This window comes from Sus scrofa, chromosome 11 (genome assembly GCF_054392235.1).
Source record: "Sus scrofa isolate SSC_HxYL_T2T_F1_AM1 chromosome 11, Sscrofa_HxYL_maternal_Yorkshire_Landrace_v2.0, whole genome shotgun sequence".
Taxonomy (NCBI): Eukaryota; Metazoa; Chordata; class Mammalia; order Artiodactyla; family Suidae; genus Sus; species Sus scrofa.
This window is the reverse complement of record NC_139393.1, coordinates 80,985,530-81,003,764: the sequence shown is the minus strand read 5'-3', so window position 1 is coordinate 81,003,764 and position 18,235 is coordinate 80,985,530. Positions and strand designations below refer to the sequence as shown.

General features: G+C 41.0%; 1 protein-coding gene across 12 annotated transcripts in view; it reads left to right on the top strand.

Moving 5' to 3' along the window:
• LOC146398709 (uncharacterized) overlaps window positions 1–18,235 on the top strand; it is an 843,865-nt gene that overhangs the window by 161,762 nt on the left and 663,868 nt on the right. Inside the window, exon 1 of one of the 12 annotated variants that reach the window (XM_084982275.1) lies at window positions 1,446–1,605. The exons of the other annotated variants lie outside the window; for them this stretch is intronic. The gene's annotated coding sequence lies outside the window, so the exon portion shown is untranslated. Of the gene's footprint in view, window positions 1–1,445; window positions 1,606–18,235 lie in introns of those variants that run through there. 12 annotated transcript variants of the gene reach the window in all.

Sequence of the window (18,235 nt, the reverse complement as noted above, 5' to 3'; positions counted from 1 at the left end):
ATAAGGAATACTCTGAGCATTCTTAAGAAACTTTCTAATTTTTAAGTTAAAAGTTTACATATTAAAAACATCTAAATGCTACGATTGCTCAAAAGGTTGTACAATTTAAACTCCTAATTAGGTGTCTTTTTCCTCATACTCTTAATAATACTGGTCAGTACTTTTAACTATATCTGTTAGGTAAATAAACACTACTCTGCCTATTTTGACTTAATATTAGGGCTTTTTATAATCTATGTTTGATGTACCTGTTAGCCTATTTGTCTATTTTTTTTTTTTTTTGGTAGCAGAATAGTTTTTACAAAGTTTTCTGACCTTCTTTCCTATAGACTTTTTTTTTTCTCCCCTAACTGGCTTATAAGAGCTTTTTGTATATTCGAATATTGCAAATATACTTTCTGGGTTGTTGATCTGGATTATGCCTTTTTGGTATAGACTTTTAAGCATTACATAGTTAACTCTCTTTTACTGATCTGGCAGGTGTGTTCTCATGAGCACTTTGCATGACCAGCATTTGCATTGATAGACTTCGCTTCTGTGGTCTGTAACTGAGCTATGATGTCATTAAATATGAGCTCTTTACCTGGAATTTGTTCTCAGACGTGGCATCCCAAATGCGATGATGGTTGAGAGGAGGCGTCTAGGATGCCCTGAAAGGTCTTCTGTGCTAACCTGCTAGTCTGAGGGCGGGATGGGAACTCGAGACGTTTAGAAGGGAGGTTTCCTTGCAAAGTGTTAATGACACTGGGAGCATTACCTGCCTATGGATGAACATGGATCAACCAACCAGCTTTCCTATTTTGAATATGCTTATTTGCTGAAGACATTTGGGCACTGATGGCTGTTTGTGGTGTTTTAACAGAGGATGAAGAGTACCCTAACCTTGGCACCAGCACTGGTTAAGATGTCTGGTATTGTCACTGTCAGCTTCACTCCCAAATTATTCCGTAGACATGTAGGAGAGAAACTGGTCAGACAGCCTCATGTGTCTTTGCCTTACCTGCATACCTGTTTCGGTTGATAAGACGTTTAGGCAAGACACAGCTGCTGGAGAAACCTTGATGGCATGGTTTAGGGTTTGTTGATGTTAATATTATTGTTAAGGAGGATTTAATGAGCCGGATGGTGTTCTGGGCACTTTACATGAATTAGCTCATTTAGTCGCCATTTCTCAGATAGGGAAACTGAGACTGGAAAAGAGAGGCATCTTGGCTCAAATCATCTAGTTAAGTGAATAGTAGAATGAAGATTCTAAATCATTTTTTCCCCTGAAACCCAAGACTCTTGAGAACTATCAAAGGAATTCAGAAATGGAACAGCTTTGAAAACCATAGCTATCTTTGCAAAACCTGGGAGGAATAGTCCAAAAATAAGGGGAAGGCACTGCCTTATCTAGAGCCACGAGGGATTTGTAGCAGCTGCAGTACGAAATAAAAGCTAGTCCCGGCATCAGAAGATTCACCACAAACTTGACAGTATTTTCTGACTGTTAGAATTTTTGGCTACAAAACAGGAAATATTTCTCCAAAGCACAGCACTTGAGAAAATGTGACATGCCATGAGGAAACTGGTGAAACAACAGTCACCCAGATGATCCAAAGCGAGGTAAGACGAGCTGATGTTGACACGGAAGCTGACAGTGTCTGTAAAATCCGACTGTGTGCTGACTCAAGGAAGTGCAACCAAATGTGTACTTTCTGAGTGAGCCCTGGGTGTGTGTGTGTGTGAGTGAAAATGTGTCTCTCTCCCCTGAAGGTAGGAAGGAAGATTGGATGGTCCAGGAATATATCCAGGAGCAGAAAAAGGCAGGTGTATCAACTTCCAGCGATGTTTGGTTAACCTCTTAGGAAGTGTGTTTTGAGGGCTTTGAAACTATCAGACCAGTTGCTGTGGTGTTTGTTGTTGTTTTTTTAATTTAGTCACTTCGGCATTCCATGGAAATGTCATCCTTTTCCTTTTGCCGTAGAACAGTTTAAAATTCATGTCTGTGGTTGTAGACTATGATTAATATTCAATGTGTCTGACCTTGGTGCTCTCCGCTTGGTCTATAGAAAAGCGATACAAAATAGCCATTTATAAAATTACCCTTAAACCTATGTTTGGTTTTACTTCTCTTTGCAATAACACATAGGCCCCCGTATGTACTTTTACTCTAGAGTCATTACATATTGTAGAAAATGAGTAACTGTGTTTCAGGAGTAATTGTAAGAGATTTTCAAGTCTTTTTCTTTTTTTGGGCCACATCCGTGACACACGGAGGTTCCCAGGCTAGGGATTGAATTGAAGCTGCATCTGCGACCTATACCACAGTTCACAGCAAGGCCAGCTCCTTAACCCACTGAGGCAGCCAGGGATTGAACCTGTGTCTTCATGGATACTGGCAGGGTTTGTTACCACTGCACCACGGTGGGAACTCCCTAGTAACCATTGTTCACATCTTAGAAGTAAATCTGACAATTGAACATTGAGCCTAAAAGTGAACCTTCTTTAACTTTAGAATTTAAAGCTCAGAGGACGTTAATGCTCGGATGGGGTTCTCCACCACCACCAACAAACTCCATGAAAACCGATGGCTTGTATCATTGTGGGATATTGTTGCTGTGCATTTCCATAATAAAAACACTAAAAAAGACAAGATGCTATAAAACAAATGAAAAACATGAGTCCTAGAGGCATCGATGATAAAAATGTAAATATATGAAAATAACTCACAGCTTCTTTGAGCCGTTATGTTGAAACCAAATCAAACACTTCAGAAAATGTCAAATTGGAGGATTTGCATGTGTCAGTTTTCATTAGGGATTTTCACCTCCCCACTGCCAGCTTAGATAAAGCCTGTGCTTGGATAGACCCAATCGCCTGCCAAAACGGAAGAAATGGACTCAAAAGGGAGTAAACAAAACCTCTGCAAAAGCCCCTGTATGAGCTGGCATCACAGCCGAGACAGCCACTGGAAACAAGTTGTTCCGATGCACTTGCCCTTGAGATGACCTTTCGAGTGTGACTCTCGTCTGCTTGGGGCTGGTAAGAAGCTACTCCCCTGCTCATCTTCTGATAATCAAAGAAGGCTTGAGCCTCCATGGTAGTTAATTAATTCCTTTAAGTCCACACTCAGGTAATGTATTTGATCCAGATTTGATTAGGAAGATGGATGGTAGTTAAAAAAAAAAAATTTGTTATGCAGGAATTACCTTTTTAATGAAAAATACTTGCTTTCCTGAAAATGTTTTATTTACTATTTTTCTTTGTTAAAAATAATAAACATAGGAGTTTCCTTGTGGCTCAGCCGGTTAAGGATCCCCTGTTGTTATTGCTCTGGTTACAGCTGTGGTGGATTTGATCCCTGGCGCCAGGGACTTAAGCATGCTGTGAGGTCAGCCAAAAAAATAGAATAGTCTCAACTATCTATTACTTCAATTATTTTTAGTTAGATGTTGAGTTTAGAACTGTGTCCTAAACTTCAAAACTTAACAACAAAGAAAATTGTGGAGTTCCCACTGTGGCTCAGCAGGTTAAGAACCTGATGTAGCCTCTGTAAGGATGCGGGTTCAGTCCCTGGCCTTGATCATTAAGGATCTGGCATTGCCACATCCTGCAGCGTAGGTCGCAGATGCGGCTGGGATCTGGCATTGCAAAAAGAAAAAAATAAGTAAAAACTTAAAAAATGATGATGCAGGATAGTTTTTTTTCTTATAATTCAAAGTGGAATAAAGAAAAGGTAGCAAAGAGGCTCTTTTTATTCTAATCCCATCTATCACCTGCTTTTCTTCCCAGTCATTACTTGAAAATTGGTGAGAGGCAGGCAGCTCTTACTGTTTTCTTAAAAACTTTCTTGACGCAGTTTTAGGTTTACATTGACGTTGCAAGGAAGGCGGGCAACATCGCATGTTTTCCCTGCTCTTGTCACTTTTCATCCTTTCCTTTGCTTCAAGCCCCGAAGTCAGAAAACCCACGGGTGAGAGGTTCACTCAGGAATGACTTTGGGGAATCGAACCACAGACAGGAACTGGTGATGTGATCAGGGGAGAGTCAGAATGCTCCCTACCGTGTGTGGTGGAGGAGATTTAAAAAAAACAACACCTCTGTGTCTTTGATCTGAGTTGGAAGCTTGAATGGAACAAGTGCATTGATAAATCAATTCAGTGTGTTTTCTGCAGGAAGTACAATGCGTTTCATGTCGAACACACACTAGGCATACTCATCCAGGAATTTATCATCTTTGTTCCCACCCAAATGTTTCAAATGAAAACGCCCAAGACATTAGAACGTCATATATGAATAATCGATATCAATGCTGCTTTCCAAGAAATCCTCATTTACTTAATGTTTGATCCCCGTTTCAGTCGTTTCTCCCCATCTGGCAGTTGTCACTTGGGCAGATGGCCACCAGCTGGGAGGGCAGCCTGTCTGCCTCCCTCAGGACCCGAGGGGCTCAGTAGACCCCATGTGCAAGTGCACTGCGTAGACCCCATGTGCAAGCTCAACCCGCCACCACCAGAAAGCTCCCAGAGGCACCTGCTTTATGCATCTGGGATCTTACGTTACTTTTTTTTTTTTTAAATGGGTATGCTATTTTATTAACACTTAAAATTTCACTATCAAACAATGCTGGCATGCCTTATGTTCAGACTCTTGAAATAAGGACAGCATTAAGGGTGCAATGTATTAAACATGGCATAATATGCTAACAGAAACTCTAAGGGGTAGTATAATGATACTGTGTACAGAAGTATAGCGACCAGCCCTGCAACTGGAGGCAAGGCTCAGGACTGAACAGAGAGGTCCTTGTGTTGCATTTTTCTGGTGGCCTAATATCCCATGTTGGCTTCATGTGAGAGACTGTAGCTAATAGACCTTCAGAAAGCCAACTCTCCCCATGAAGACCGCCCATGCGAGAGCAGGAAGAGTGACTTGACATGATGGAGGGCGAGCGAGTCTTTAGCTAAGTTATGTCCTGACCGAAGTCCAGACATAGCTGGAAGTTTAAAGAGGAGGGTCCTATACGCGAACAAATATGCCCAGGCTACGAGGACTGTTTGGTCCCCACATCACTTAAATAAGATTTTCCAACAATATAAACAGCTGTGACCTGCAGGTGTGTTTGCAATGTACGTGTTGTACTGCTAGGCTTCCGACAGAAATTCCTACTTTTTAAAAAAGTGCCATCGTTACGGTGGGTTCTCACTGCCCAGATACAGGTGAAAATTCCTCCTCATTGATTTGTCCTGGTAGCTGCTCTTCGGGAAGGCCTGGTGCTCTGTGCACCTTAGTCCCTGAGCGTCTGGGGCGGCCGGCGGAGGTGTGGCTCTGCAGAAGAAATTCCGTTCTTTTTACAAACACCCATTTTTCTGTTCTTTTTGTCGGTCTTTTCTAGGGCTGCACCTGTGGCATATGGAGGTTCCCAGGCTAGGGGTCTAATCGGAGCTGTAGCCACCAGCCTATGCCAGAGCCACAGTAACACAGGATCCAAGCCCTGTCTGTAACCAACACCACAGCTCACAACAACGCCGGATCCTTAACCCACTGAGCGAGGCCAGGGATCGGACTCTCAACCTCGTGGTTCCTAGTTGGATTCATTAACCACTGAGCCACGACGGCAGCTCCTGTTCCTTCTTAACTGTAGATGCATGTTGAGAGCGGAGGGGAGTAGAGGATGGAACAAGTTGTTCAGCGTTAGTATGAGGGTGTTTATTTGTGTGAACTTCCACGCATCTGCACCAGGTAACTGTTGTGCTTGTGTGTTTTTATAAATCCAGACCAAACAACCTATATACTTTTTTCCATTTATTCTTAGGGAGCCAGAATGTTACAACTCAAAATCCTGTGTTTTTTGACGGCTTCATCCTTTCAAGTTGATGGCCAGCCTGTACTTGCTTAAATCCTCATTTAGTGGGGGAAAAATATAATTGTAATGTATACATGTAAGGATAACCTGATCCCCTTGCTGTACAGTGGGAAAATAAAAAAAAAATCCTCATTTAGCGTTACTTTTGAGTTTCTGATTTCTTAACAGTTCAGAATACAATAGGTAAATATTTTTTTGAGCATATGTTTAAAAATGTAGCTCCTAAACGTAGAAGTTCTGGCTCCAGTTGTAAGCCTAATATGTTTATCCTATGGGATTTCTCAAGAAGGGCAAGTCTCCCACCAGTAAGCGTGAATGCTTGAGGATGCTGTTCAGCGCGAAGCCAGCCCACCTGCCCCTCGCCTATCCCTAGACCTTGGCCCTGCCCCCGGTTTTGGAGCTCTGTCTCAGGGCAACCTTGCGGTGGAGATGTTTTCTTCTGCTTTTGCACTCCGAGCTTACAGCAGTTCAAGGTCAGCCCGTCATATGGCAGCTCTCTGGCAACTTACTGCCCTGTCGTCTGCACACATCGAGGCCAGGATTAGATAATAGTTTCACAGATGGTTAGAATGCTCATCATAAAGCAAATCCAGCTTTTCACTATTTCTGGTTGCGGTTGATGAGGCTGCTTTAAGATGTACGCTGACCTCTCTGTGCCAGCTTCTTTGCCGATACGAGCAGGATGAGAATCTCGTAGTGACATGTGTGTCTCTACCTCTGACACATCATGCGATGTAAATTTTAGAGTCAGGTTAGGATTTGAGCAAATTGTGTAGTGCATGGCTGAGGGATGTCTGGTCTTGTTTTCCATCCGGCACCCCCCTGCCCCCAGCAGCCCACACAATGCCTGACACTCGGTCACTGCCGGTTTAATAAGTGAATGGATGGACGACTCCCTGTCCTGTGAGAACTGGGAAAGGTGAGTGTGTTTGAAAGAGCTTTAAATAATACAGAAGACACCAAAGTATGTGTGACTGCTCTCACCCAAGGCGGGGTCCTCACATGTTTGGCGTGTGTGCGTTGGACTCATTCACAGAACTTGATTAGAATGTCAGCTCTTAGAGATCCTGACAGCACTTCAGAGCACCCTTGCAGGAGGTTTTGAAATGCTCCTGTTTTAAGGTTTTCTGGCCTGAAATCCGTTTTTGATGCATGGCTCTGTGTTGTGTTCAGTGTGTCAGTTCCCAGGCATAATTCTGAAATTTTCTGAGATGAAAGGAAGCCGTGCCAGCTGAGGATAATTAAGCCCACTTACCGATAGAGAAACGATGGCTCTGGAAGGTAAGAAGCTTGCCCAAGGTCCCACAGACAGCAGTCAGGACCAGGATGCGTGTCCTAGGCTTACTGATTCTAAAGTCCATGCTCTTCGGACCACCCAAGACCGTCTTACCCTTTTTTACTGCTTGGAAGTAACTAATTAACAAATGGCAGGAAGCCTTCAATGTTAGTCATCTGATGACTGGGTTAAAATATAAAATACACTTTGTGAAAAGTGAGTAATTTATGAAGTCATTACACAAATATTATTGCCTGCTGCTACCAGGTCTTAGAGACGTTCCCTACCTGCTTAATATTACGAAGTCACAAATCTTTTCTTCCAGTTTTTAAACAGTTTTTTTAAATTTTTTTTGTCCCAATGTTCCACATTCTTGTTCTATTGGATGTTGTCTATCCTTCAAAAGTTTTCATTATAAAGTTCACTTACTGTCTATTCAGAGTATTGATCATCAATTTTTTGTCACATCATGCTGGGAATTCAAATATGAGTAAAAAAATGCTTTGTTTTCATGACTTGAAGCTCTTCAGTCACTGAGTATGTTTCTCTGGTCGAGTTTCCATTAACCAGAACAAGAAGATACAGAAGTGTGGGTAGATGGGGAGGGAGGGGGGGAAGGAAATTGATGTTGGCTTTAGGGCTGTTGGTTGAAGTTCTCATGGGACTCCAGCTGGCTCTTTCCATCAGCAGTTGGATGTATGGGGATTCGAGGCTAGGAAAGAGGTCTAGATGGAGATAAAGATTCGAGTCACCTGTGTTGAGGGTGCAGATATAAGTCCTCCAAGGAGCCCATGTGCCCGTAGAAAGGAAGAGACCTAAGAACAGAGCTTGAGGGCATCAGTGACCTGTAAAGTCCAAGCAGAGGGACGACGACAGAGGACTAAGGAGAAGTGGTCAGAATGGAAAGACCTGCAGCTCTGTAGAGTGCTGTCCCAGGAGTTACCTGAGGAAAGGGGTCCAAGAAATCAGATGCTGAGAGATGACTAGAGTTAAGGCGGAGCGAGGGCGGACACAGACTCTGCTCTCTGGATGCCTGCCTGTGAAGGCCCTTAGTGCGGTCAGGGATGCGTAGATGGTGACCACCTGCGGGCTTCTGCGGGGTAAGGTGATAGGTGAGGTCAGTCCAGAGCCCATAAATACACGGCTCCTTTGGAACAGTGGTCACCTGTTGTTGGTCTCTGTTCTTCTTTCAGAAGCAAAGTCAACGGGAAGCAATAACTTTGGATTTCTCCTTCAGACCTTTTGATGATGATCTTAGCTGTGAAACGTGGAGATTCCCAGATGTCCAAAGGGCATATTTTCTAGCCTACTTGTATTTTGTGGTCAATCTGCCTAAACGCTCTGTCCTCTTCCCGTGTTTATTGTGAAGGTGAATCTTTCAAATGGGACGTTATTTAATATATCAACCACATTGTAGGTGGTATCAAGTAAGCATGAAAATAAACTTGAAACAGTTGTGTTTACTAGGTTTTTAGAAGCAACTGGCCCAAAATCATGAGGACCTTCATGCATTTCCTCTACGTAGTAGGTAGCATGTTTCCTGCACCCACAGGACTAGTGAAAATCGCACTGGCAACATTTGTGCAGGTGTTGAGAGGATCTAGGCTAGTGTCTTTCTAGTAACCAAAAAATTAAGTTCCGTGACTTTCAGGCTTACTCGGAAGTTGGAATGGACGACATATTTGTTCTGAGTATACATGAGTATACATTTACAATTTAAATGAGGTATTGACCACTTATGTGATATTAGCTATAAAAGTGGCTTATACATGTGGGTAATAGGGAACAACTGATATCCTCATACTCTGAAAGAGTGAAACACTTGATACTTGTGATTCAGTGTTGGTAAAGAAGTGACAGACTGGCTGTCATTAAGGAAGTCTGCAAATGCTGGAGAGGGTGTGGAAAAAAGGACCCCTTCTACACTGGTGGTAGGAATGCAAATTAGTACAGCCACTGTGGAAAACAGTATGGAGGCACTTCAGAAAACTAAATATAGAACTACCATATGACCCGGGCAATCCCACTCCTGGGCATAAATCCAGACAATACTTTGATTCAAAAAGATACATGCACCCTTAATGTTCATTGCAGCATTGTTCACAACAACCAAGACATGGAAACAACTTCAATGTCCATTGACAGATGAATGGATTTAGATGATGTACATATACACAATGGAATACTACTCAGCCATAAAAAAGAACAAAACAATGCCATTTATAGCAACATGGGTGGAACTGGAAATTCATATACTAAGTAAAGTAAGAAAGAGACAAATGCCATATAATATCTTATATGTGGAATCTAAAATATGGCACAAATGAACCTAGCTACAGAACAGAAGCTCATGGACATACAAAACAGACTTGTGGTTGCTGAGGGGGAGGGGGTGGGATGGACTGGGAGCTTAGGGTTAGTAGATGCAATTTAGAATGGAAAAGCAATGAGATCCTGCTGTATAGCACAGGGAACTATATCCAATCTCCTGTGATGGAACACGATAGAAGATATTATGAGAAAAAGGTGTATACACATATATATACACACACAACACACATATATATGTATAACTGGCTCACTTTGCTGTATAGTAGAAAATGACAGAACATTGATAATCAACTATAATAAAATTAAGTCACCGTCTACCCAACATGGTGGACTTTTAGATTCTTAGATGATGTAATTGTTTCCTACATATTTCATTATTTATTAATGAGAAACCCTTCCTTTGATAACTATTGTTTGATTAGCTACATTAAAGTGCGGATGCCACCAAAATGTCAAGCCTGAGTCCCACATAGCTGTCATCTACAAACATGCCACCTTGGGAACCCGAACATCGAGTTCTCACTCATAGTTAATAAGCTTTGACTGAAGTTTAAACATAAGACATTCTTGCTTAATTTGTGCCTTCACAAAACTTAGAACTGTTGTCATTTAAAGAATTTCTCCAATCATTTTTTTTTGTACTTGGGAACTCATTAATGATTTTTAATTTATTTTGCTTAGATCTTAATTTTCATATCTGGCTTATAGTTTTCCGTAAGTGTTTGATATGCAAATTTATTATTACCATCTGTTTCTGTGAAAGCAATTGAGAAAGTGCTAGGCAGTTGCCTGGATGATGTTCAGGTCTGCATGGGGGTAATTTTGGAAATTGGAACCTCACAAAGGCAGATAGTCTTACTCGAGACAAAGATCATACACAAATTAGCGTACTTCAGAGTTCATTATGATCCCACAGCCGTGCCGTCTGCGTTCTGAGGGTGTTCTGTATTTTAAGATCGACTGTTAACATTTTCTTTTGTTAGTAAATGATCTTTTCAACATAACTGGAATATTCCTAGACTACGATTACATCAGTAAACTATTTGACAGATGTTAATGTCTTTAGATTCTAGAGTAATAGTATTTATTGAATTATAGTCAATAGACAGTATGTGTTACAGGTGTAGTCTAGTGACTCACAACTTTTCGAAGGTAATATTTAGTTATTATAAAATGTTGTCTCTAGTCCCCATGTTGTGCTATAATGCATTCCTTTAGCTTATTTATACCAAACAGTTTGTACTTAATCCCTACCCATGTACTGCTTCTCCCCACGGTAATCATTACCTGGTTCTGTGAGTCTGCTTTTTTGTTATGTTCCCTAGTTTGTTGTATTTGTTCGGCTCCACATATGCGATAACATACTGTACATTCCCTTCTCTGGCTGGCTGACTTCGCTTAGCACAATTTCCTCCAAGTCCATCCATCCATGTTGTGGCAAATGGCAAAATTTCATTCTTTTTAATAGCTGAGTAGCATTGCATTGTGTATATACACACCACAACCTCTTTTTCCATTTGCCTCTTGATGGAAACTTAGGTTGCTTCCATATCTTGGTATTTGTGAACAATGCTGCTGTGAACATTGGGGGCCCATGCCAAAAAATAGAACTACCGTATGAGCCGGCAGTTCCACTCCTGGATATATATCTCCCCAAACTCAAAAACACCACTTTGAGAAGAAGCATGTTTCTCTAGGTTATTTGAACACTCTTTGGCTACATGTATAAAAACTGTGTGGGAACTAGTGTCATCTGAATCAGAGCTGATCAGTTGGACAGAACAAATTGGAAGGAAGGAATCTTGTGATCCAGATTGTTTTTGCCTCATTCAGCTATTCCCAGCCTCTACCTCTGGCTTTATTTGGTCTAGAACATTCTTGAAGGGGGTATGACCAAATTCAGTCATTCTACCTAAACCCTTTCCAGTTCAATTTTAACCACCCCTCAACTGCCCATGACATTTCTATGTGTTTCAGCAATGTCAAATGCCTATTGAATGCTCTTTCTAACTGGTCTTAGAATTAGCTATTTAAAATCTCTTAACAGAGTTCCCATCATGGCTCAGCAGAAACAAATATGACTAGTATCTGTGAAGACACACGTTTGATCCCTGGCCTTGCTCAGTGGGTTAAGGATCTGGCATTGCCATGAGCTGTGGTGTAGGATGCAGACATAGCTCGGATCTGATGTGGCTGTGGTGTAGGCGGGCAGCTTCAGATCCTATTTGACCCTGAGCCTGGGAACCTCCTTGTGCCTCAAGTGTGGCCCTAAGAAGACAAAAAATTAAAAAAAAAATCTACCTATTTAAACTATGTAAATGCAAACTTGAAATCATCACAATACCTTCTTTACTATTTCTCAAAGTTGTTTTTTATCCACTTAAAAAATTAAGCAGCTATTGCTTATAAAGCTTTATAAAGCGAACATGAATAACCAGATGCTCAAACAACTCCCTGAATCTCGCCAGCTTCTTTTTTTCCATTTAGCAATATATCATAGACTTCCTTCGAGGAAGGCATATATAGAGGTAACTTTTTTGGTCTTTTGTCTTTTTCTGGCTCCACCCGCAGCATGTGGAGGTTCCCAGGCTAGGGGTCTAATCGGAGCTGTAGCTGCCAGCCTACCTCAGAGCCACAGTACTGCAGGATCCGAGCTACGTCTGAGACCTACACCACAGCTCACGGTAACGCCAGATCCTCAACCCACTGAGCGAGTCCAGGGATTGAAGCCAGAATGTCCTGGTTCCTGGTCGGATTGGTTTCCGCTGTGCCACGACGGGAGCTCCAAGAGCTAACTCATTTTTAATGTTCAGGCTTTTTATCTATTTCCCTGCTGATGATTTTCAGATTCTCCCAGATCTGTTGTAATCGTTACTGTTATTTTTATCCTGTAAAACTGCCATAAATATCCTTGCACATACATCTTGTGTTTTCCTCTGAAGGCTAGCTGTCCAAAGGGAGACCACCAAGTCAAAGACTATGCATATTTTTTAAGATATTTCTAGGATTTTTTAAAAAGATCTAATCATTCACTTATCCATAATAACGATATGAGAGGGCCATTTCCCTTCCTTATTGTCAGAATTGGATATTATCTCTTACGTAAGTTTTGATCTTCCAGTATTTAGAACAGAGTTGTACATAGCGTGTGCTCAAATCCTTGCGCGATCTTGCTGTATTTATGCTCAAATCCTTTTAGGGTTTTGAAACTACGTTTTCCTGTTAGTCTTCTAATTAATTTTTCTTCATATATATATAATCAGTCTTTTGTTTGATATAAATTCATAACTCTGAACGTGGATCAGAATTTAGACGTAATTGTTAGTATTTGTTTATACATTTGAATATGAACATCTGTTTTTCTTTCTCGCCCCTACCTCATTAATGCCTCTGTTACTGCTGCTTTTTAATACCCTAATTACCAGTAACAGTGGTTTGTAGTGCTAGGACATTTTTGCCCTTGTTAGCTCGTTTTTATTGATAAAATGCAATGATGGAAGGGTTAAGTCTGCTTCTAATGATTCTGGATTCTTGAAAGTGGGAAAGTGGGCGTCTTCTGGCTGTTTTTTCTATGATGCCATTGCACAGTTGTACGCGGTCTTAGTAGTGCACTGTTATTCCTTCGCAGGGCTCCGTGCTGGGGATACAAAACCTCACAAGTTCCTTTCACCATTACTTTTAAATGATCCAGTCATTTATGATTTCTATATAATATGCCAGAGATATTAAAGTAGTTACGAGTTCCCGTCGTGGCGCAGGGGTTAACGAATCCGACTGGGAACCATGAGGTTGCGGGTTTGATCCCTGCCCTTGCTCAGTGGATTGACGATCCCGTGTTGCCGTGAGCTGTGGTGTAGGCCGCAGACACGGCTCGGATCTCCCGTTGCTGTGGCTCTGGCGTAGGCCGGTGGCTACAGCTCTGATTCGACCTCCATATGCCGCGGGAGCGGCCCAAGAAATAGCAAAAAGACAAAAAATAAAATAAAAGGAAAAAATAAAGTAGTTAAACTTTTAATACTAATATGTATCTGGTGTCTGTGGGTATATATATATATGTATGTATATTATCATAAAACACTTTAAAAATTGATCCTCATAAAAACCCTATGATGCTGGCATGAGGATATCTTTACTGAACTTTTACCAACGTAGAGCCTGAGGTTCCTGTAAAGGGTTTACATGGTTTAAGGACTTAGAGCCAATAAATCTGAGACCCAACATTCACAGCAGGAATTTTCCTCTATCGTAAGACGAATGGTCTGACACGGTTCTCAGAATCCTAAGTGCACACGAGATTCTTCAAATCTTTCCATGTAAACAAGACTTAATTAAGCAATTTGTATATCTACTGACCATGTGCTGTCTTCACTGCAATTTCAGCTAAGTTTGTCTTGGGTTAGTACAAAGGGAAATGAATTCGCTAGTTTTTCCTGGAGAAAATGAAAAGCCGTTTAAGCTGTGACGTTCGTAGAATAATAGGGGAACTCGTTACTTTGTTGGAGTAACAGTGTCTCTTTACTGCTGACCAGAGTTGAGTGTGGAAATATCACTTCCAAACCTTGGGAGACAGTACGCTCAGTGGAAGGCCCCCGACCCAGAAGGACAAATGCTATGATGTAGCAGGTAGAAGCCCCTGAAAGAGTGGTTACCGGAGGCTGAAGGGACAGGACACGGGGAGCTGTGAGTCAAAGGCAGGAAAGAGTCAGCTCTGCAAGACAGCCAAGTCCTGGGCATGGGACTCTCTAGCAGGTCTCTGAAGCAGGCAGTGGTGCAGTGTGTACTTAAAATTGTGCTGGGAGGGTAAATTAAGTGTTCCCATCATGACAGAAAGGGTAGGAAGCAACTTTCTGCGGCGATGAATCTATTTGATAGAGATTCTGGCAATGGTTTCACCGAGGTTTGTCTCCAGACTCGAGTTAGCCACGTTAAATGTGTACAGGTTTTTATATGTCAGTTATATCTCAAAGTAGTTTTAAAAACTGAAAGGAAAATAATTCAGGCTTAGAAAATGAGTTTAAAAAGTCTCACTTGTGTGTGCACGCACACTAATAGCTATTTCTGGTTCTATGCCCATTGCCTACCAGTTTCTTGGTGGCGTTTGTACATGATTAATACTCTATTTGTAGAGAGGGACCTGTCTAGATGCACGTATCACCAGTTGAACATTCTTGTCGTGGAGGCGCACTTACAGATACAGTGTCGCGATTCCTGAATTTCCCTGGGACACCCGTAGGGCTGAGATGCATCGGTCCACGTGTCCTCCGTCTTCTGTGTGAGGTGGTTGATGAACGCCCTGTTGTGCCTGCGAACAGACCTTAAATACAAGAGAGACTGTGGAATCTTGAGGTTTCTCTGTTAAACTCTGTTGTTTCCTGGAACCCATTTAATGATATTTTTGTGTAGAGGATATCCTCCAAGGAAAACAACTGTAACTTTATTATTTACCTTGGTTATATTATATCTATGCCAATAGTACTTCTTCTTGTATGAGTTTACAGGTTCTTAAGCTGACACTTAGCTATTTCTCTATTTGAACAACAACAGCAGCAGCAAATCCTGAGCCTTTTTCTGCATTGCTCCAGTCTATTTTGTCTAGTCTGTAGCTGGGCTTCGGTTTTGAGTAAGCATCCACTCCCTTTTTTGCTGTTGATACTAACACCAACTTATTAAAGGGTAAGACACCATATGTTCATTTCAGAAATACCAGTTGCATTTTGTTCATTTTAAATTTCAGTATTTGCAAAGCAGTTTATTTACTTCTAACTTGCAATAATTTGTATGCTTTCCATTTTTTTCATTTTGATTTATTTTCATTTTCAAAGAATTTTTTTATTTCTTTAAAAGGATAATTTTATTCTCATTGAAAGGGAAAAGTAGAAGAGATGAGTAGAGATTTTTGCATTTAGGCACAGCTGAAGGAACTGGGCCTTGATTTTGTTTTTTTGTCCCAACATATCAAAGGATCAAGAATTGCTGTTTGAATCTAATAAAGGATGACTGAAAATATCATGCCATGGGCAGAATCATAAACTGTAGACACACAAAATGTCTCAATAGGGAAGTCAAACTAAAACTAGGAAGCAGTCATTCCAGATATTTGGTTTACATGATAGAGTAAGTCAGAAAGTTATGGGCTTCTAGTTTCTGTGTAGACTTGAAATCACACTTAAAACTGGTATATTCATTTATGATAGATCCACTGTTTTCAAGGTAATCCTTAGGTTGAATGCTAAGAGTGCCTATCAATGGGCACTCAGCAGCGTATTAACTATTTCTTTTACAGAATGTTTGACTTTTACTGACTTATTGCATATTAGGAGGGAGTCAAATCCAGGTAATGCTGTCAAGTAGATTTTTCTACAGGAAAAAAAATTGATACAGCTTATATTGTAGTATTGATCATACGTATAGAGTAACAGAATTGGTCTTCCGTACCTTTAAATTTTGCTTATCTGTCAGCTCACTAATCATCTTTCCAGGTTACTACAATCCATAGAACATATTTACAGTAAAACTTGTGAAAAATAATTTCCTTTAAAACATGATTCTGATTCTAACACTCTGTATCTGTCTCTTTCTACTTTAATCCTCTTGTTAGATGTAAGCTGCTCAAGGACAGGTGAATGCCTGCTTTCTGCTTTATTTCTCGCATGTTCTTCAGGACAGGAGCTCTTGGTGGATAACAGGTAGAGCCTGACCCGGCATAGTCACGGTGTTCTGTGATGCCAGTTCCATTACAGCAGAAGATGGAACCAAGTGTTTCAGTATCTCTGGAAACTAGCTCAGCAGGTAGACCAGTCTTTAGGGCATTCAGTTTATCTTCTTGGCTGGTAATGGGTCTATTTCGAATCTCCCTAATGTGTTCCTGTTTCTCTACCTTCCTATGAAGATCAGCATCCTTATGATTTATAAAACCGATGATATTGGTGAAAACTGAAGCTGACAATCCCAGAAGGGACAAAATGGTTAAACTTGATGTCTGAGGAAATTTCTTTCTAAAAGCTATGACAGTGTATGATTCTTAAGCATGTAAAGTGGAATCAAGAAGACTCTTCTGCGAAGACCATACAACTGAAGCATGAGTTTTATAATGATTAACAAATACCAAGTCCACCTCACATCTGTAGGAAATCTCCAAGATAGGTATGCCTCCATCTGGAGAAGAACCAGGGTTGGTTTTCTAGCCTGGGGGAGGGAGGGAGGACGCCCCAGCCTGATGCTGATGTGATTAATCTCTGGGTAACACGAGAATATTTAACAGGATTTAAGAACAAGACATTTAATGTGTTTTTTCCAAAGCAAAACTGTAGTGGAGAAAGAGTCAACATTAAAGGCTGGCTCCAATTATTATGTATTTTACTGAGAGAGTTGGTGAGAATAGTGACATGACATGTTCTTAAATTTTTAATTTCCTTGGAAATAAGTGTTAGGCGGAAATGAAGCGCGATTCTAAACTAAAACATGTAGATGTTGAAAGGAGAAACTACAAAAATTTCAGGTCAAATAACTCAGTGGGTAGAAACAGTTAAGGAGTTCCTGTTGTGGCTCAGCAGAGATGACTCTGACTAGCATCCATGAAGATGCAGCTTTGATCCCTGGCTTTGCTCAGTGGGCTTAGGATCTGGCGTTGCCATGAGCTGTGGTGCAGGTTGCAGACGTGGCTCGGATCTGGTGTGGCTGTGGTGTAGGCCGGCTGTTACAGCTCTGATTTGACCCCTGGCCTGGGAACCTCCATGCTGTGGGTGCGGCCCTAAAAAGGCCAAAAAAAAAAAAAACCCAAAGCCTAACAATTAAAAGCCTTGATTCTGAATTAGTTGTAACTTAGTCTATGGTTTTATAAAAAGAACATTTTACCCTGGGTTGTCTTATCAAATACCATTTCATATTTCCAGAATTTGCATGCTTTATATGTCTTTTTTGAAAATTTCATTTTTATTTTTGCAAATGATGTCACTTGCTTCATATTGGACACTGGCTTTCATAATAAATGCACTGACCTCAAGATTTTATTTTTAGAAAGCACATTTGTAGACATTTCCCCCCCTCCATCCTACCTAGTAATTGTGTAGATTTTGCAAAGAGTTATTTGAAATTTTCATTATTTCCATAAAGATAGTAAAATAATTCTTACTGAAAACCTTTTTACTTGGAGCGTTTGAAACAGCATCAATTAACTGAGCCAGGATAAATTCCTGGAGCCAGAAGCAATAGACTTTTCCTTTCCAAGTTCTACTTGTTAAGTCCAGTTAATCAGCTCCATACAGTAACCGACTGCTTGAAGTGCTTAGCGAAAAGAAGGAATTCTATAAAATGCCATTCCACTAGTCAGTCAGGATCCAGCCTTATTGAATTGTTACCATAAGTCGTAAAAATAGGGATCAGATTGTGTCACTCGTGTGACATGGCATGACGCAAAAGAATTCCAAAGTTTCTGTAGAGATTAGGTTGCGGGAGATCCCGTTTTCTACTTTTGGGGGATCGTTGTGGTAATTTACTTAAGAAAGGACTATATATCTCAGGTGTTTGAGTTGATACTTGATTTCCTCTTATGTGTGAACACAAACACGCGCATGTGCACATACTCACGTATTCCCCTTTCCTCCTCGTTAAAAATGACTAGAGTGTGCAAATACACACCCACATGCACAGCGCGATCGTGTTACCAGAGACAGTTACGAGTGTGTCGTTTCTCTCTGACGCATCATCTGCTGCTGCTTTCCTTACCAGTTAAAGACCTGACCTGAGTGGACAAGTGTCCGTGGGCGCCTTTTGGTAAAGAGGGT